At 49.2% G+C, this 18,749-nt stretch overlaps 1 long non-coding RNA gene across 1 annotated transcript; it reads right to left on the reverse strand.

Moving 5' to 3' along the window:
- Positions 1–1,023: 1,023 nt before the first annotated feature.
- LOC147737675 (uncharacterized) lies at positions 1,024–13,590 on the reverse strand. Its single transcript, XR_015299344.1, has 4 exons — positions 13,441–13,590; positions 12,742–12,854; positions 2,974–3,024; positions 1,024–1,143 (listed from the first exon to the last, which is right to left on the reverse strand). It is a non-coding gene; the product is annotated as an uncharacterized LOC147737675 (long non-coding RNA).
- Positions 13,591–18,749: the final 5,159 nt, after the last annotated feature.

Here is an 18,749-nt window from a genome sequence, read left to right on the forward strand (position 1 = left end):
AGACAAAACAGAAGTCCTTATCTTAGGTACCTCCCCCTCCGCCTGGGATGACTCTTGGTGGCCAGAAGCCCTTGGAAAAGCACCTATCCCGACGGAACACGCACGGAACCTGGGCGTCATCCTGGACTCCTCACTCTCTATGAACAGACAAGTCAACGCCGTTTCATCATCTTGCTTCAACATTCTTCGCATGCTCAAAAAAACATTTCGCTGGATCCCCACCGAAACCAGAAAAACGGTCACCCATGCACTGGTCACCAGCCGCCTGGACTACGGAAACACCCTATACGCCGGTATCACTGCAAAACTCCAGAAAAAACTCCAACGCATCCAGAACGCATCAGCCAGACTCATACTAGACATCCCACGTAAAGACCACATCTCTAGTCACCTGAAAAACCTCCACTGGCTCCCCGTCAATAAGAGGATTACTTTCCGCCTCCTAACCCACGCACACAAAGCACTTTACGAACTTGGACCCGAATGCCTCAACACACGACTTTCCTTCTACACCCCCTCCCACCAACTACGATCCTCCAACAAAGCGCTTGCTACCGTACCTCACATCAATAAAACCACCATGGGAGGTAGATCCTTCTCCTACCTCGCAGCTAAAACTTGGAACTCACTCCCCACTCACCTTCGTCTCACTCAGAACCACCTAGCATTCAGAAAGCAACTTAAAACTTGGATATTCGACAAGTAATTCCCCATCCTTCTTCAAGCGCCTTGAGACCCTCCGGGTATGTAGCGCGCTATATAAATCTTTGACTTGACTGAACACAACTTGTCTTAAAAGCACATGCTTCCTAGGGTGTCTGCGTTCAGTTACAGATAATGTCGCTGGGACTGAACCTCCGGAACAGTATACTGTGATTTGACTGTTTTATTTTAACAAATGTACATAGCAGATATTGGCCCTTCCTTGTTTCACAAAAATGATCGGATACCTGCCTCGGAGCGCACTTCTTACAGACGAGTATGGGGTTATGGGGTTATCATGTTGCTGCTAAAAGCTCCTTACCTGTGCGAGTTATCAGGAAAGATGCAGGAGGCAGACCCAAACCAGCCACATGTGGAGATCAATGACAAATATTGAAGAATTAACAGAGCTTCCAAGCTGGTGACCATTACTTATTTGACCTTGAAAATAAAAGACACGTTTTTAGTATTCTGGTGACTCATGACCATAAAAAGACAAAGGTTATACATTTAATATTGTGTCAAATACTTAAAAAATTGAACTGGATGTGCTGAATCGGATGTTGTCCCAGGTCATGTGTGACACCTTCCACCACTATTGCTTATGGGACTTGTAGTTTTGTTTTTCTCATTAAAAGGATGGGCTCTGAAGTCCCAGTGGTCAAAATCAGAGGCCTGAGTGAGGGTGAAGGATGACACGGCTCTGCTTAGCAGTGAGATGACTGACAGTTCCCCAGCCCTTCCATTCTTTGACCGACAGAGGCTCGTTGGCCGTTCATATTATTTTGCAACAACAAAGAAACGTTTATTGCAGCTTGTGTCATTAAAGAGATAAAACCCCTGGGCGTGTTTAGTTAACTACTGACAAACATGAACAATCAAAAACATGAGTTTCTGGTAAACCATCAAGCACCCAATCAGAATCAGCCGCCCTTCACACCCAGGAATTCTTGAGGCAGAGGAGAGGATGAATTGCATGTGGTATAAGAGGAACACCACATCGACTCAAAGCTTACTTCTCAGGGATGTACTGAACTGCCAGCCTCATGGCACACTTAGCCAGCTCTTCGCCTCCTCCTCCTCAAACTGTTGACCAGCTATCAGGGCAAATGAGCCTGCAGCAAAGCATCGCTGGCTTGGTTCCTCACCGGACCAGGCAATGTGGTTAACTCCATACTCCTCCAAGTCAGCAAGCACTCTGGTCGAGCCAGTCCTAACCCCACATGAATGTTCCCCATCACAACTATTTTAATGGTACTAAGTTCTGTTTCTGCCAAATGACTGAGTCAAAAAGTGAAAGGTTTTACTTTGAAGTGCTGAAAGAAAAATCATGAAGTTTTTCAATATTTCTGAGTCTGCCACAGTACACAGGAGCATTATTTCTCTACAGCAGCAAATCATGTATGCGCCCTGTAGAAAGCATGTTTGAATGAAACATGGAAGTATTGCACCCAAAGATCTGTGCAACATCATAGCAGAGTACAAGATAACTTGTGTTATTATTCCAGCAGAAAGAAATGCCATTCCTAATGTGTACGTCATTTTAAAGACAAAACCAGGAAAATGTATGGTCAGTGTTGTTCTTCTGCCTGTTAAAAGACAATCTCCATTAATGTGTCAGGAAATAAAATACTATGAGAAATCCTACCCTATGGCAGGGTGCTGCCTGCCACTATATTGCAGGTTACTTCCAACATAATCAGATTTATACATACATACTGCAGGGTGCTGCCAGCTATCGGGTCTGCACACAGCAGTCTAGAGCCACTCAGGAAGGAGGTAAGCTCTTCATTTCATCTTAAGCCCTTAGGTTACATTCACAGCCTGATGGGTCCGGAGCACTTTATCCGCGCTCTTACTGCGCCGAGCAGATAGACGTAGCCCAACATAGGCTGTGTTGTGTGCTGGGTGATGCCTGGCATCATATTATCGTTGGCGGGAGGATGAAGCTCTGATAGGAGCTGCTACAAGAAGAGCAGAGAAACAGGGCCACAGATCGCCACAGAGCGACAACTGCCCAGAAGCTGAAGAAAGAACTCTGGAACAGCAAACCTCCTACACCCTGGAGATTCTCCAGGGTAAGCAAATGATGGTAATGAAATGCAAACTGCAGCATTAAGGTCACACACTACAACATTTTTCCCTTTAAACCAAAGGTAGCAGCCTACAAGAAAAAACTAAACAAAAAGCATCACAACTAGAAAATGCATTTCCAAATGCTGCAAAAGAGGAACAATTAATTCAAATGAAAACATTAATCTTTGTTCGTACCTTAGTAATGTGCTTTCTTCTGGGCTTCACTCCATCTGCAGCAATAACGCTCTGAAAGGAGAAATTACTGCTGTGAGTCTCAGAGTCTTCAGTATTACTGGTCTCAGTCACGAAGACTGCAGTCTCGGAAGATAACTTTCTCTTATTTGACTTTATAGATCCACAAGTCATGCCATCGCTTTTAGCAGACACGCTACTGTCGGCAGCATCACAACTTCAGGCAGACCAGCAATTCGGATATCAGCACTCATATTGGTTGAATATTCAACAAGCACGGTCTCGGCTTACCAAGCAGCACAAAAGTATCGGGTCTCATAACCATGCCCCGAGCCACAGTTAGCTCTGCCGCCACTTGAGCACACCCAAACACCTCAGCACTTAAGAACCAGTCCCAGGGGAGACATCGGTGAAGTCCTTGTTGACTTGCACCACTCCTGGGTCAGCACAAGCAGCATCATGGCCAGCGTCTAACACCGCTGCCACAAACATTCATCAACATCCAAATCCTCGTCACCCAAACTACCCAAAGGGGCTTTCTAGATAAGCAGCCAGCCCTGTAGTGTCTGTCTCTGTGCACTAATTTGATGCCAAAGTTGTAATTTTAAAAACAGCCTTCGTTACATTACAGGAGCCTGACTGACACCATTATTGGGCATTCTGCAGATTAAACATCATCCTCTTAGCTTGCAATATTGTCCATGTTTCGCCAAACACTGGCAGCATGGAAGAATGGCAACAACTGTTGTCGCACTCGAGTTTGATTTTTAAAGTCACGACCCAATGGGCGTATGCGCGCTAAGCATTGTGGTTCATGCAGTTCAGCCTTATCACAACCATAGTGAATGCCGCTTATACTTCCCAAAATTAAAATTGTTAGATTAATTAAGCAGCTTTTGTAGATGATGTTAAGCTCTGCATTATTTTTCGCCTCACCCCAAACGGACACACCGTTTCACACACACCTTTCAAGTTTCTAGGCGTGGACCGCATGTTTGCAGTGGGACGCCTTCCTGGCCAGAGCACGCCATATATATTCCACAAGAAGGTGCTCAAAAGTGAAGGGGCCACACACGACGTCGGTTTATCCTTTTATTGGGCAGATTGCAGATTAAAACACCATCCTCTTAGTTTGCAATATTGTCCATGTTTCGCCAAACGCATTTCGGGTAAGTACCCTTGACCTCTGTGTGTGCTGCTGTCTGCCATTAAAAGGTTAAATTGGAGGATTGGGCTCTTATCGCCCATTAGCACTCCTCAACACTGACTACAAAGTTTTTGCATCACTATTGGCAAGGCGTCTATCTTCCGCAGTGAAAACACTGGTACACCCTGACCAAAACGGGTTTGTTCCAGCCCGGTGCACTTCTCTTAATATTAGTAATTTTTTAGAATACAGCAATATGCAACACATAGTTGGCCTAGGTCGGGTTGCTTAGTTCTTGACCTGGAGAAAGCGTGTGACTCTCTGGAATGGCCTTATCTGGCAGCAGTCTTAGGCGCATTTGAACTGGGAGATCACTTTTTAAATATGGTTCACCTATTGTATCAGCACCCCACTGTCCGGGTCCGCACCGGTAGGTTGATCTCGGACCCAATCAGGGTGAGACGTGGGACACGCCAGGGCTGTCCCTTGTTTCCGTTGCTATTCTCCCTAGCAATGGAACCACTGGTGATGATGCTCCGAGGAGATGGGGAGGCATGAGGCATTCCGTTAGGGGATGGGCTACATACTATTTCCCTGTGCGCGGATGACCTATTATTATATCTTCGGAATATCACTGCGATCCCGACGTCCATTGCAGATATACTGAGAGCTTTTGAGGAAATGTCTGGACTCCGGGTTAACTGGACCAAGTCAGAGATGTATCCCTTCAGCGCTGCCACAGCAGACAGCAGAGGAAGCTGTCATCTTACATGGCTCACCTCTCACATGGTACGCCACCACGTTTAGATACCTTGGGATCTTTGTATATCGGATGCCTGACGACCTGTTTGAGGGTAACCTGATGAGAGCAATCTCGGCACTCCGGGCTCAGGTGCGCTTCTGGAAGACACTTCCCCTAAATGTTATGAGTCGTAATGCGCTGTTGAAAATTATTGTGTTGCCTAAGCTGCTGTATTATTTTTCAAATCTCCCGCTCTATGTTCCGCCCAAGCTATCGAGAGTTAGAATAGCTCCTCCGGGATTTCATATGGAATAACGGGAGGCCACGAGTGGCTCTGTGTAAACTGCACGCTCACACTGGTTGGGGAGGACTGGCTGTCCCTAATATGGAACTGTATTATTTGGCTGCCCAACTCCAATGGGCAACAAAATGGCTTGCTGGTCAGAATCTGGAGGACACGGCGGCCATGGCACGGCACTGGACCCACTCTCAGATCTGCCATCTGTTTCACCCCGTTGCAAAACTTCCAAGGCCAAAACAACTACATCTCGGATTGGCAATACAATGTTATAGGAGAAGCTTATATATTACCCATGCGACCCTCCCATATGCCCCTATATTTCCACTGCTCGGTACATGACGTGGCGGGCTGGGTACATCAGAAACAGCTCTGATGATCTAGCACGCTGCAGGTTTGACCTCGCTGGGTGATCTTTACAGTGACGGTGGGCTATTGCCATTTGCGACACTAGCTGAAGACGCTGAGTTGTCGGCAGGCCAATTCCTTTTACACGCCTCCCTTCTGAAAGCACTATCAGCTGTCTGGGGGGACTTTACGGTGGCACCACAGACACATTTGCTACTTCAATACCTGCATGTAATGGGGGAAGGCTCCCATGTGGTGCACTGGTTAGTGGAAGCGCTCCTCATGCACACACTCAAGCCCATGTTGCGACTTCGTGTTAGTTGGGAAACAGATAGATGTCGGCCATGGACTGATAAGGAATGGGATGCTGTGTTAGCAAGCTCCAGACACATACCAAGAAACTCAAGATTCAAACTTATACAGATGTTTATCTTCCAGAGGGCGTATCTCTCGCCTGATAAGATAAATAGATATTGCCACATTGCCACCTCTGCATGCCCACGCTGCTAACAACCAGACGCGGATTTACTACACATGCTTTGGGCCTGCCCATCCCTGCAGCAATATCGGCGGGGGTAGTTACTACGCTAGCCTTATGCACAGGCACGCCCTTACCGCTGTCTTGGGAGATTTGCCTTTTAGGACTCTATGCCAGATCAAAACACAATAAAATCACCTCAAGATTCCGGGATCTGGGTTTAATCACGGCAAAACGACTAATAACCAAAAAATGGAAACATGCAGAGCCACCAGAGATGGTTGACTGGAAAAGTTCACTTGTAACATGGGTACAGGCGGAGAACACGGCGCTACATAGGGAGGAAACGGCAGGGCTTCGTAAATACCCTATAGCGCCGGACTGGGACTCTATGCTAGCTGCCCTTTGAAGCGGTGCCGCGGTGAACGATGAAGGTGTGCAACCTGTTGATCTGCAATAGACATGATAGTACCCAGTGTCATGATTACAGGTCGATGTTGTGCCCAGACATGCAGACCCTTGTCCTGTCCACAGGTAGGCTGCCCCCCAGCCGCCACACGGACCTCCAGTGACACTGTAGCCTGCTCCCGCTGCCTGTTGCTGCGTGAGCCCTTGCCAACTGCATCTCGCTTTTTCCCCTGTACTGCTGTGTTGTGTCCTTGAGCCCCGTTCCCTCGTTTTGCTTCTGTGACCTGTGCCCCCCTCCCTTCGTTTTTGCTTTCTGTGCCCTTGAGCCCCCACTTCCCTTGTTTTTTGCTTCTGTGTCCTGTGCCCCCTTCCCTTCGTTTTTGCTTTCTGTGCCCTTGAGCCCCCTTCCCCATTTTTTGCTTCTGTGCCCTTTCTCCCCCCCACCTCCCTCTGTGCTATTTTCCCGCCACTGTGCCCCTGCGGCCGCCCCCGCTGTTCCCATTCGCCACCCCGCTCCTGCCTCTCAGCTGCTCCTCCCTCCCACAGCCCCTCATATGGAGGCCGGGCAGCGGGCGCGCCGCCGGCGCACCGAAGGCGCGCCTAAAGCAAGCCCGTCTGCCCCTGTCCGCTCCTGGACTGCGTCCAACGCCAGAACCCCTGGCCCCGGACGGAGCAGAGGACCTCGACTGAGATACGACACCACCACCCTCAATGCACTCAACATCGGACGACCACCCGCCTGCTACCAAGCCACCCCGAAGCGAACACACGGAACCTTCACCTGTCAAGCCTGCAAATTCACCTGCCTCCGAACCTGCAGACCACCGCCCGGACCTAACATCAACAACAACCACCTCAAGTGCATCCTCCTCAACACCCGCTCCCTCCACAAGCACGCCATCGAAATCTGGGACCTCCTCGACCCAACAGCACCAGACGTCGCGTTCCTCACGGAAACCTGGATGAACGCTTCCTCGGCCCCCGACATCGCCATAGCCATCCCGGACGGCTACAAGATCATCCGGAAGGACCGCATCAAGCAAACCGGAGGAGGAATCGCCATCATCTACAAAAACACCATCAACATCACGACCAACGCCGAAGACACACTCCCTGCCGCCGAACACTTACACTTCCAGATTCACACCGACCTCAAGACCACCCTCAGAGAAAAGCTCATCTACAGACCCCCGGGCCCACGCACACAATTCAGCGAAACCATCGCCGACTTCGTCACCCCGCACGCCCTAGCCTCACCAGAATACATCCTCTTAGGGGACCTGAACTTCCACCTGGAGAAAAAAGACGACAACAACTCCACCACCCTGCTCGACAACCTTGCCAACCTCGGACTCAAACAACTGGTGAACACCCCCACCCACCTCGCTAGCCACATGCTTGATCCCATCTTCTCCGCCAGCAACCACGTCTCCTTCAGCCACTCCACCGGACTACACTGGACCGACCACAGATGCATCCACCTCACCTTCAAAAAGACTACATCCCACCACCGCACGCAACAAATCCCCAGCAGATGCTGGAGCAAAATCACCACAGACCAGCTACTCGCATGACTGAAACAGAACCCGCCAACTGACACCGCCGACATCAACTTCGATGCCCACTACCTCTGACAGTGGATTACCAAATGCGCCAACGACCTCGCTCCACTGAAGAACCACCCAGGCAAAACCGGAAACAGGAAAACCCCGTGGTTCACAGATGCCCTCAAAGACTCAAAGAAATCCTGCCGCACCCTCGAAAAAACCTGGCGCCAAGAACGGACAACAGAAAACATGACAGCCCTCAAGAACGCCACTCGCGAACACCACCAGCTGATCCGCACCACCAAAAAGACACAGTTCAAAGAGCGGCTGGACAACAACACCCACAACAGCAAGGAACTCTTCAACATCGTCAAAGAGCTTTCCAACCCCAGCGCCAGCAACAACGACATCACACCGTCGCAAGACCTCTGCAACTTCCTTGCAACGTTCTTCCACCGGAAGATCGTAGATATACACAACAGCTTCGGACCCCACACTCCACCTCCAGTCACCGAACCAACAACCCCCACCAACACCTTCAGCGCCTGGATCCCCACCAGCACCGAAGACACCACCAACGTCATGAACTACATCCACTCCGGCTCCCCCTCTGAACAATGCCCCCACCATATCTTCAACAAAGCCAACACCATCATCGCACCCCATCTCTGGAACGTCATAAACAAATCCTTCACGTCAGCCACTTTCCCTGAGAGCTGGAAGCATGCAGAAATCGACGCCCTCCTAAAGAAACCTACAGCAGACCCCATAGACCTCAAGAACTTCCGCCCCATCTCTCTTCTTCCCTTCCCGGCTAAAGTCATCGAGAAGACCGCCAACAAACAGCTGACTGCGTTCCTCGAGGCAAACAACTCGCTCTACCCATGCCAGTCCGGATTTCGAGCCAACCACAGCACCGAGACCGCCCTCAACGCAGCCACAGACGACATCAGGACCATGATGGACAAAGGAGAAACAATGACTCTCATCCTCCTAGACCTCTCGGCAGCCTTCGACACAGTCTGCCATCGCACCCTAATAACCCGCCTCTTCCACACCGGGATCCAACTGGATTACCTCATTCCTCTCCGACAGAACCCAGAGAGTCCGCCTCCTTCCCTTCCGCTCAGAAGCCAACAAGATCATCTGCGGCGCACCCCAAGGCTCCTCGCTCAGCCCAACCCTCTTCAATATCTACATGAGCTCCCTCGCTGTCATCGCACGCAAACACAACATCAACATCATCTCTTACGCCGACGACACCCAACTGATACTCTCCCTCACCAAAGACCCAGCCATAGCCAAAATCAACCTCCAGGACGGAATGAAAGACGTCGCAGAATGGATGAAGCTCAGTCTCCTGAAACTGAACTCAGACAAGACGGAGGTCCTTATCCTCGGACAATCCCCATCGGCCTGGGACGACACCTGGTGGCCCACAGCACTGGGCTCCGCACCAACACCCACGGACCACGCACGCAACCTGGGATTCATCCTGGACTCCTCCCTCACGATGACCAAGCAAGTCAACGCCATCTCATCATCTTGCTTCAACACCCTGCGCATGCTCCGAAAAATCTTCTGGTGGATCCCCACGAAAACCAGAAAGACCGTCACCCAAGCCCTCATTACCAGCCGACTAGACTACGGAAACGCCCTATACGAAGGAACCACAGCCAAACTTCAGAAACGACTACAGCGCATACAGATCGCCTCCGCACGACTCTTTCTCGACATCCCCCGCCACAGCCACATATCCGCCCACCTGAGAAACCTGCACTGGCTCCCCATCAACAAGAGGATCACGTTCAGGCTCCTCACCCACACACACAAAGCGCTCCACGACAAAGGCCCCGAATACCTCAACAGCCGCCTCTCGTTCTATACCCCCACCCGCCAGCTCTGCTACGCCAACCTCGACCTTCGCCACCGTCCCACGAATCCGCAGAACCACCACCAGAGGAAGATCGTTTTCCTACCTGGCAGCCAAAACATGGAACTCCCTCCCGGCACACCTACGACTGACCCAGGACCATCTCACCTTCAGGAGACACCTCAAGACCTGGCTATTCGAGCAGTTAGTGACCCCCCTCCCCCCTTCAGCGCCTTGAGACCCTCACGGGTGAGTAGCGCGCTCTATAAATGTATTGATTGATTGATTGACAATCACGTATTCATAAGATCCCTGGTACATCAGTAGTAACCATCAAGGTCCTGCACACTTTTGGGAGGGGAGATGCTAGCCGTTGTCTTTATGGCTGTACGTAGGCACATGCCTTTGTTTAGCCCCTGCATAGGCGAGCCAAAAGATAATAAGGTGCAGATAATGAATCATTATGCTCAGATATGCAACGGCAACCCGACTTACATAGTTTAGATGGCAGTTAGTAGTACTGTACATTTCAGTTTTGATTATATGCTTATTGGAGGTACAGGTCTTATTGGTATCCACGAGTGACTACCTACTGCGAAATGCCAATCTATATTATTTCCCTTATATTGTTGTTCAAGTCCGAACAACAGGTTATTTTTGTGTGTTAGGATAGAATGTACATCAGATATTGTAGTACTGGCCCCGATAAGATATGTAAGGATTATGCTATGTATGGGCTTGTTTCTGATTCATAGACCATAAAGTAGCAGCACCGGCGAGTAATAGCACACTGAGATTTTTCCATATGTGTCCAACATAATGCATGTATCTGGCAGCAGGACTGCAGTGTTGGTTTTATGTTCTCATTGTTGACACTTGCACTATTGAATGTCACAGGGGTTAAATAATTTTGCGGTGGGCAACAGAAAGTACTGTAAAAAAATATGATGCCAATTATTATAAAATCAGAAAATACCAATAAAGATATTTAAACAAATATAAGCATATAATAAGGCCACCTTCATCAGGACCCGCAGATTATCACACCAAAAAGTTCTCAAACACCCTGGGAAGACCTGGAAAGAACATGTATGGAAACGTCCATCGGTTACTAGCCCGGGGCGACACAAACTCTTTATATATAGACATTGATTGGACCGAACACATGCAAAGTGTGATACAGTACACACATGCCACCTTATACCCAGAAAAGATAGTGTCGTCAAACATCAAGGTCATCCTAATGTGTTCATCCTATAAGGCTCACTAAGGCACATTGTTAATCTGTGCCACCATAATCCCTAGAGTTATAAAAAAGCAAAGGGGGAAAACCAAGAGCTTACTCCATTTGTCCTCAGATACTCACTGTAATGTATCATGTATCAAAGAGCACACTGCTCCTCACTTAAAGGTTAGTGTGCCCCAATACTCTGTAAACGTTCAAAGGTCTGCCTGGCTCCTAGCAGGGAGAAGAGCACACTGCTCATCACTTAAAGGTTAGTGTGCCCCAATACTCTGTACACGTTCAAAGGTCTGCCTGGTTCCTAGCAGGGAGAAGAGCACACTGCTCATCACTTAAAGGTTAGTGTGCCCCAATACTCTGTAAACGTTCAAAAGGTCTGCCTGGTTCCGAGCAGGGAGAAGAGCACACTGCTCATCACTTAAAGGTTAGTGTGCCCCAATACTCTGTAAACGTTCAAAGGTCTGCCTGGCTCCTAGCAGGGAGAAGAGCACACTGCTCATCACTTAAAGGTTAGTGTGCCCCAATACTCTGTAAACGTTCAAAGGTCTGCCTGGTTCCTAGCAGGGAGAAGAGCACACTGCTCATCACCCAAAGGTTAGTGTGCCCCAATACTCTGTAAACGTTCAAAAGGTCTGCCTGGTTCCGAGCAGGGAGAAGAGCACACTGCTCATCACTTAAAGGTTAGTTTGCCCCAATACTCTGTAAACGTTCAAAGGTCTGCCTGGTTCCTAGCAGGGAGAAGAGCACACTGCTCATCACTTACAGGTTAGTGTGCCCCAATACTCTGTAAACGTTCAAAGGTCTGCCTGGTTCCTAGCAGGGAGAAGAGCACACTGCTCATCACTTACAGGTTAGTGTGCCCCAATACTCTGTAAACGTTCAAAGGTCTGCCTGGTTCCTAGCAGGGAGAAGAGCACACTGCTCATCACTTACAGGTTAGTGTGCCCCAATACTCTGTAAACGTTCAAAGGTCTGCCTGGTTCCTAGCAGGGAGAAGAGCACACTGCTCATCACCCAAAGGTTAGTGTGCCCCAATACTCTGTAAACGTTCAAAGGTCTGCCTGGTTCCTACAGGGAGAAGAGCACACTGCTCATCACTTAAAGGTTAGTGTGCCCCAATACTCTGTAAACGTTCAAAGGTCTGCCTGGTTCCTAGCAGGGAGAAGAGCACACTGCTCATCACTTAAAGGTTAGTGTGCCCCAATACTCTGTAAACGTTCAAAGGTCTGCCTGGTTCCTAGCAGGGAGAAGAGCACACTGCTCATCACTTAAAGGTTAGTGTGCCCCAATACTCTGTAAACGTTCAAAGGTCTGCCTGGTTCCTAGCAGGGAGAAGAGCGCACGGCTCATCACTTAAAAGTTAGTGTGCCCCAAAACTCTGTAAACGTTCAAAAGGTCTGCCTGGCTCCTAGCAGGGAGAAGGAGGTGATCTATCACGGTCAGATAATTTTAAACCTACTTATAACCCATCTCACCCTTCAAGAGACAGCTTTCTTACCAACAATATTATATTTCTTTTCCCATAGTTCCTTTGACATGAGTTTGGCATCTACGGAACATCCTGTCGTACCATCGGGTTTCCGCCTAGAAAACGACAACTTGTCCGAGGATTTTATTAGACTAAGGCATCCTTTTATAGAGTGGTTAAAAGGATTCCCATTTAAGGACTTAGGGCAGGACAAAATACCTTGAATAAATGGAGGTACTCCCAACAGGAAGATCTTCTAAGAATAGCGTCTCTGTGTACACACACAGCCGGAGGTCCAGAATCTTGGCTCCTTTTGTAACTTAGTTTTGATACTGTCAAAGAAAAAAAAAATAAAAGAGGAGGAAAGTAATATCTAACCAAGCTTGGGACCCAGTCGCATACCAAAATACACTAAGATCTAGGACTCAGGCATTGAAATGTAAACCAGCCCTTCAGATATTCCTATATGTCTACTACTCCTATAGCAAGACTGAATCAATAATAATGTTTGTCATCCCACTGTCTCAAACTGCATAGTGGTTAACACATCCAGCGGGTATGTCGGAGACTGGTTACCCATATTAAACACCAAATAGGTGGTAGTGTTTGATAACATCCTCAAGACTCTAGTATGTTTCTTATACGGAACATGTCCCACGGGTTTTAAAAGGCAAGCTAGTAATATCTGCCCTCCATGCCGGTAGTAATTTGTGAGTTTACTATCCTCCACTAGACTGTACATACGGGCTGGACTCCCATGGGTTTTGCCCCTGTCGTACCACTTCCCATTTTTTATTCATACATAAACACATTTGCCTTTTTTACCTCTGACTGCCTCCAAGTTACACGGAGCATTCATGAAACCCCCCCAAAAATGTGCTACCGAAACTGACTGAATAACCCACTTCAAAAACTCACCTTCAACAACGACTTGTGTCTCATCCAAAATAGCGTGGCAGATCTGGGGTCTGAAGGGGGCAGATCTGGGTTCTGAAGGGGGCAGATCTAGGGTCTGGGGGGCAGATCTGGGGTCTGAAGGGGGCAGATCTGGGTTCTGAAGGGGGCAGATCTAGGGTCTGAAGGGGGGCAGACCTGGGGTCTGAGGGGGCAGATCTGGGGTCTGAGGGGGGCAGATCTAAGGTCTGGGGGGGCAGATCTGGTGTCTGAGGGGGGCAGATCTGGGGTCTGAGGGGGGCAGATCTGGGGTCTGGGGGGCAGATCTGGAGCCTGAAGGGGGCAGATCTGGAGTCTGAGGGGGGCAGATCTGGGGTCTGAGGGGGGCAGATCTGGAGCCTGAAGGGGGCAGATCTGGGGTCTGAGGGGGGCAGATCTGGGATCTGAGGGGGGCAGATCTGGGGTCTGAAGGGGGCAGATCTGGGGTATGGGGGGGACAGGTCTGGGGGGCAGATCTGGGGTATGAGGGGGGCAGATCTGGTGTGGGGGGGGGGATCTGGGGTCTGAAGGGGGGCAGATCTGGAGTCTGAAGGGGGGGCAGATCTGGAGTCTGAGGGGGGCAGATCTGGAGTCTGAGGGGGGACTGTAGATGAAGGTAACTGCACAGACAGACAATGGTTCCTTCCTCCTCTGCAGCAGGCTGGACACACAAGGAGAGGCCGGAAGTGATGTCAGCACCGCTGCTGGCGCTGTCTCTGCCACCGCTGACCCGGAAGAGGAAACCCTTCTTCTCCCATCTCATGAGCAGTTCAGGTGGGTTCATCTGCAGGAGAGGAGCGCCGTCTGGTGGCCTCTGACGGAACCGCCGCCTCCAGGCACCGGCAGGGAAACAAGCATTGGCGCCTGTAAAGACAAAGACATGGGTGTTTTTAAGACACTCACAGTCCAAGTCCTCACCCTTGCTTGGTGTGCTCTTGAGGAGTCTCAGATTCAGCCCCTCATGCCAGCTCTGCCCCCTCCCTCAGTGAAATACCAGCAATGTATTCATTTTTTAAACTTCTGCAAAGGAACATACATGACATTCAGGAGGTCAGCGGCGGCAGAGACAGCACCAGCAGCGCTGCTGACATCACTTCCGGCCTCTCCTGGTGTGTCCAGCCTGCTGAAGAGGAGGAAGGAGCTCTGTCTGTCTGGGCAGTTACCTTCATCTTCAGACCCCACAGACCCCCCATAACTGCCCCCCAGATCTCCCCCTGCCCCCCAGACTCCAGATTTGCCCCTCAGACCCCAGATCTACCCCTTTCAGACTCCAGATCTGCCCCCCCTCAGAACCCAGATCTGCCCCCCCAGATCCCAGATCTGCCCCCCTTCAGAGCCCAGATCTGCCCCCTCAGACCCCAGATCTGCCCCCTAGACCCCAGATCTGCCCCCAGACCCCAGATCTGCCCCCTTCAGACTCCAGATCTGCCCCCCTTCAGAACCCAGATCTGCCCCCTAGACCCCAGATCTGCCCCCAGACCCCAGATCTGCCCCCCTTCAGAACCCAGATCTGCCCCATCATACCCCAGATCTGCCCCCCAGACCCCAGATCTGCCCCCCTTCAGACTCCAGATCTGCCCCCCTCAGAACCCAGATCTGCCCCTCTTCAGACCCCAGATCTGCCCCCTCAGACCCCAGATCTGCCCCCCCAGACCCTAGATCTGCCCCCTTCAGAACCCAGATCTGCCCCCTTCAGACCCCAGATCTGCCACGCTATTTTGGATGAGACTCAAGTCACTGTTGAAGGTGAGTTTGGGCCGTGGGTTATCCAGTCAGTTTCGGTATCGTATTTTTGGGGGGGTTTCATGAATGCTCCGTGTAAGGTGGGGGCAGTCAGAGGTAAAACAGGCAAATGTGTTGTATGAATAAAAAAATGGGAAGCGGTACGACAGGGGCAAAATCTATGGGAGGCCAGCCCGTATGTACAGTCTAGCGGAGGATAGTAAACTGTCGCAAATCACTACCGGCATGGAGGGCAGATTACTAGCTTGCCTTTTAAAACCCGTGGGACATGTTCGGTATAAGAAACATACTAGAGTCTTGAGGATGTTATCAAACACTACCACCTATTTGGTGGTTTAATATGGGTAACCACTCTACGACATACCTGCTGGATGGGTTAACCACTATGCAGTTTGAGAAAGTGGGATGACAAACATTATTATTGATTCAGTCTTGCTATAGGAGTAGTAGACATATAGGAATATCTGAAGGGCTGGTTTACATTTCAATGCCTGAGTCCTAGATCTTAGTGTATTTTGGTATGTGACTGGGTCCCACGCTTGGTTAGATATTACTTTCCTCCTCTTTTATTTTTATTTTCTTTGACAGTATCAAAACTAAGTTACAAAAGGAGCCAAGATTCTGGACCTCCGGCTGTGTGTGTACACAGAGACGCTACTCTTAGAAGATCTTCCTGTTGGGAGTACCTCCATTTATTCAAGGTATTTTGTACTGCCCTAAGTCCTTAATTGAGAATCCTTTTAACCACTCTATAAAAGGATGCCTTGGTCTAATGAAATCCTCGGACAAGTTGTCGTTTTCTAGGCGGAAACCCGATGTTACGACAGGGTGTTCCGTAGGTGCCAAATTTATATCAAAGGAACTATGGGAAAAAAAATATAATATTGTTGGTAAGAAAGCTGTCTATTGATGGGTGAGATGGGTTATACGTAGGTTTAAAATTATCTGACCGTGATAGATCACCTCCTTCTCCCTGCTAGGAACCAGGCAGACCTTTGAATGTTTACAGAGTATTGGGGCACACTAACCTTTAAGTGATGAGCCGTGTGCTCTTCTCCCTGCTAGGAACCAGGCAGACCTTTGAACGTTTACAGAGTATTGGCCCACACTAACCTTTAAGTGATGAGCCGTGCGCTCTTCTCCCTGCTAGGAACCAGGCAGACCTTTGAACGTTTACAGAGTATGGGGGCACACTAACCTTTAAGTGATGAGCAGTGTGCTCTTCTCCCTGCTCGGAACCAGGCAGACCTTTGAACGTTTACAGAGTATTGGGGCACACTATCCTTTAATTGATGAGCAGTGTGATCTTCTCCCTGCTAGGAACCCGGCAGACCTTTGAACGTTTACAGAGTATTGGGGCACACTAACCTTTGAGTGATGAGCAGTGCGCTCTTCTCCCTGCTAGGAACCCGGCAGACCTTTGAACGTTTACAGAGTATTGGGGCACACTAACCTTTGAGTGATGAGCAGTGCGCTCTTCTCCCTGCTAGGAACCCGGCAGACCTTTGAACGTTTACAGAGTATTGGGGCACACTAACCTTTAAGTGATGAGCAGTGCGCTCTTCTCCCTGCTAGGAACCAGGCAGACCTTTGAACGTTTACAGAGTATTGGGGCACACTAACCTTTAAGTGATGAGCAGTGTGCTCTTCTCCCTGCTAGGAGCCAGGCAGACCTTTTGAACGTTTACAGAGTATTGGGGCACACTAACCTTTAAGTGATGAGCAGTGTGCTCTTCTCCCTGATAGGAACCAGGCAGACCTTTGAACTTTTACAGAGTATTGGGGCACACTAACCTTTAAGTGATGAGCAGTGTGCTCTTCTCCCTGCTAGGAACCAGGCAGACCTGTGAACGTTTACAGAGTATTGGGGCACACTAACCTTTAAGTGATGAGCAGTGTGCTCTTCTCCCTGCTAGGAACCAGGCAGACCTTTGAACGTTTACAGAGTATTGGGGCACACTAACCTTTAAGTGATGAGCAGTGTGCTCTTCTCCCTGATAGGAACCAGGCAGACCTTTGAACGTTGACAGAGTATTGGGGACACACACCTTTAAGTGATGAGCAGTGTGCTCTTCTCCCTGCTAGGAACCAGGCAGACCTTTGAACTTTTACAGAGTATTGGGGCACACTAACCTTTAAGTGATGAACAGTGTGCTCTTCTCCCTGCTAGGAACCAGGCAGACCTGTGAACGTTTACAGAGTATTGGGGCACACTAACCTTTAAGTGATGAGCAGTGTGCTCTTCTCCCTGCTAGGAACCAGGCAGACCTTTGAACGTTTACAGAGTATTGGGGCACACTAACCTTTAAGTGATGAGCCGTGTGCTCTTTGATACATGATACATTACAGTGAGTATCTGAGGACAAATGGGGTAAGCTCTTGGTTTTCCCCCCTTTGCTTTTTTATAACTCTAGGGATTATGGTGGCACAGATTAACAATTTGTGTGTTATTTTGTGCCTTAGTGAGCCTTATAGGATGAACACATTAGGATGACCTTGATGTTTGATGACACTATCTTTTCTGGGTATAAGGTGGCGCGTGTGTTCTGTATCACACTTTGCATGTGTTCCGTCCAATCAATGTCTATATATAAAGGTTTTGTGTCGCCTTGGGCTAGTAACCAATGGACGTTTCCATACATGTTTTTTCCAGGTCTTCCCAGGGTGTTTGAGAACTTTTTTGTGTGATAATCTGTGGGTCCTGATGAAGGTGGCCTTATTATATGCTTATTTTTGTTTAAATATCTTTATTGGTATTTTCTGATTTTATCATACCTGGCATCATAGTTTTATACAGTACTTTCTGTTGCCCACCGCAAAATTATAGAACCCCTGTGACATTCAATGGTGCAAGTCTCAAGGATAAGAACATAAAACCAACACTGCAGTCCTGCTGCCAGATACATGCATTATGTTGGACACATATGGAAAAATCTCAGTGTGCTTTTACTCGCCGGTGCTGCTACTTCTTGGTCTATGAATCAGAAACAAGGCCATACATAGCATAATCCTTACATATCTTATCGGGCCAGTACTACAATATCTGATGTACATTCTATCCTAACACAGAAAAATAACCTGTTGTTCGGACTTGAACAACAATATAAGGGAAATAATATAGATTGGCATTTCGCAGTAGGTAGTCACTCGTGGATACCAATAAGACCTGTACATCCAATAAGCATATAATCAAAACTGAAACGTACAGTACTACTAACTGCCATCTAAACTATGTAAGTCGGGTCGCCGTTTCATATCTGAGCATAATGATGGTGGTGGGTGCTTTTCAGCGGACTCTTCACTGCGCCAAGGATTGCCAGAGACGGTGGTTCCTGCCTGACTGCCCTTCTTCCTCGCCCTTCACCTTTCGCGACACCCGCTGCGCGGGTGCCGCTCAGCTGTTCCCCGGGCCGGTCTCCTGCTGGTGTGAGCGGCTCTGCGGTCGGCAGAGAGCACACGCGCTCCCAGTAAAGGACAGGCCGGGTGAGCTAACTAAAAGTGCCAGCAACGCGTTGAGCCTGCCGGGGGACTGCGAGGTCCAGCAGCCTCTG

This window comes from Lissotriton vulgaris, chromosome 1_1, assembly GCF_964263255.1.
Source record: "Lissotriton vulgaris chromosome 1_1, aLisVul1.2, whole genome shotgun sequence".
In the NCBI taxonomy this organism is placed as follows: Eukaryota; Metazoa; Chordata; class Amphibia; order Caudata; family Salamandridae; genus Lissotriton; species Lissotriton vulgaris.